Source organism: Macaca nemestrina, chromosome 1 (genome assembly GCF_043159975.1).
Source record: "Macaca nemestrina isolate mMacNem1 chromosome 1, mMacNem.hap1, whole genome shotgun sequence".
Taxonomy (NCBI): domain Eukaryota; kingdom Metazoa; phylum Chordata; class Mammalia; order Primates; family Cercopithecidae; genus Macaca; species Macaca nemestrina.
This window is the reverse complement of record NC_092125.1, coordinates 197,694,190-197,697,137: the sequence shown is the minus strand read 5'-3', so window position 1 is coordinate 197,697,137 and position 2,948 is coordinate 197,694,190.

Sequence of the window (2,948 nt, the reverse complement as noted above, 5' to 3'; positions counted from 1 at the left end):
TCCTGCCTGTTCTTGGAGCTGGTGGTGGTGGTGGGAGCAGGTGGCCTCCTGAGTTCTAAGAACTGAAGAAGCCTCGGGCTAGTGATACTAGTCCTGAACCCCTGCCCTATGGTCTTCCAGTTTAGTCATGAATTCATTCATTTATTCATTCAACAAATACTGTTGCATCTACTCTGTATCAGGCAGTGGGCTATGCACTGGGGATGCAATAGTCAGAAAAGATGTAACCTCTGTTACATACACTACTCCTTGTGCAGTTTATAGTCTAGTGGGTGAGTGTCATGGACACTGTGGGCTGCCCACTCAACAACTTTTCCCATTGCCCCTTCCTCATTCCAAACAGAATTTCTATTCAGGTAGCCATCTTTCTCTTAGACGGCGCCCTGTGCTTCAGCAGAGGTGGATCTTAGCCGCGGGGTGAATCATGATTGTGATTGAGACCAAAAACAATGGTCCCAAATCCCTCATCATTGACTGGTGTAGGCATGGACATGTGACAGTTTCCGCCAGTAGACATGAAGGGAAGCCTCCTGGGGGCTTCAGGAAAGGCGTCCTCATTTATTTTTTTTTGAGACGGAGTCTCTGTCGCCCAGGCTGGAGTGCAGTGGCGCGATCGCAGCTCACTGCAAGCTTTGCCTCCTGGGTTCAAGCGATTCTCCTGCCTCAGCCTCCTGAGTAGCTGGGACTACAGGTGCCCGCCACCACACCTGGCTAATTTTTGTATTTTTAGTAGAGATGTGGTTTCACCGTGTTAACCAGGATGGTTTCTATCTCCTGACCTCATGATCTGTTTGCCTTGCCCTCCCAAAGCACTGGGATTACAGGTGTGAGCCACCGGCATTCTCATTTTTGACAATGTGGTCATCAGCCTCGGTGATGACCTCTTGATGATGTCCCCTACCTCCTAGTACTCACACCCTTGTGTAGTTCCTTCCTATGTTGTATCACAGATGGGTTGAGTGGCCAATAGAACACGGCAGAAGTGACGGTGTGTCACGTCTGAGATTAGGTATAAAAAACACTGCACTCGCCGGCGCGTGGTGGCTCACGCCTGTAATCCCAGCACTTTGGGAGGCCGAGGCAGGTGGATCATGAGGTCAGGAGATCGAGACCATTCTGGCTGACATGGTGAAACCCCGTCTCTACTAAAAATACTAAAAAATTAGCCAGGCGTGGTGGCGGGTGCCTGTAGTCCCAGCTACTTGGGAGGCTGAGGCAGGAGAATGGCATAAACCCGGGAGGCGGAGCTTGCAGTGAGCTGAGATCCGGCCACTGCACTCCAGCCTGGGCGACAGAGTGAGACTCCATCTCAAAAAAAAAAAAAAAAAAAAAACCACTGCACTCATGCCTGTAATGCCAGCACTTTGGGAGGCCAAGGCCAGTGGATTGCTTCAGCCCAAGAGTTCCAAGACCAGCCTAAGCAACGTGGTGAAACCCCATCTCTAACAAAAACACAAAAATTAGCCAGGTTGGTGGCACATGCCTGTAATTCCAGCTACTCAGGAGGCTGAAGTGGGAGAACCATCTGAGCCTGGGAAGTCAAGCTTGCAGTGAGCCGTGATTGTGCCACTGCACTCCATCCTGGGCAACAGTGAGACCCTATCTTAAAAAACAAAAGCAGGACGGGCGTGGTGGCTCATGCCTGTAATCCCAGCACTTTGGGAGGCCGAGGCAGATGGATCACAAGGTTAGGAGATTGAGACCATCCTGGCTGTAGTCCCAGCTTCTCGGGAGGCTGAGGCAGGAAAATGGCGTGAACCCGGGAGGCAGAGGTTGTGGTGAGCTGAGATCATGCCACTGCACTCCAGCCTGGGCGACAGAGCAACACTCTTTCTCGGCGGGGCGCGGTGGCTCAAGCCTGTAATCCCAGCACTTTGGGAGGCCAAGGTGGGCAGATCACGAGTTCAGGAGATCGAGACCATCCTGGCTACCACGGTCAAACCCCGTCTCTACTAAAAAATACAAAAAAAAAACTAGCCAGGCGAGGTGGCGGGCGCCTGTAGTCCCAGCTACTCGGGAGGCGGAGGCAGGAGAATGGCGTGAACCCGGGAGGCGGAGCTTGCAGTGAGCCGAGATCTGGCCACTGCACTCCAGCCTGGGCGACAGAGCGAGACTCCGTCTCAAAAAAAAGGCAGCATTTAGGCCAGGCACGATGGCTCATGCCTGTAATCCCAGCACTTTGACAGTGGCTCATGCCTGTAATCCCAGCACTTTGGGAGGCTGAGGCGGATGGATTGTGAGGTCAAGAGTTCAAGACCAGTCTGGCCAACTTGGTGAAACCTCATCTCTACTAAAAATACAAAAAATTAGCTGGGTGTGGTGGCGTGCACCTGTAGTCCCAGCTACTCAATAGGCTGAGGCAGGAGAATCGCTTGAACCTGGGAGGCGGAGGTTGCAGTGAGTCGAGATCTCGCTACTGCACTCTAGCCCAGGTGACAGTGTGAGACTCCATCTCAAAAAGAAAAAAAAAAAAAAGCATTTAAACTGGACCTGAAGAAGGATAGGGAGGAGCCAGCCTTGTGAAAGGAAGCAGGAGGCAAGTTGCAGGTGGAGGGGTCAGTATGCAGGAGGCTGGGAATTCTAGGGACAAAGAGCAGGAGCTCCTCTTGCTGAAGCATCAAAGGGGACAGGAGCTAGGTGGGGTTGGAGAGGTGGGCAGGGCTAAGTCACAGCGCTCTAGGGACAAGAAGGGGCAGGAAGGGACTAATACACTCATTCAGCTCTCTCCTTGGTGAGAGCTCCTATGTACGCCCCTCCAGGCCTCCCCTCCTCAGCCATCACCCACCAGCTCCTATGCACAGTGAGGCAGAGGTGCCAACATTTCCCTGAAGGGCAGAACTCTGAATGCTCTTGTGGGGGAATCGTTTACTCATTCATTTAGTCAATCAGTAAATTGCCTGTGGAGCACCAGCTGAGCACCGGAGGGAAACCATGGTAAGCAAAAACCA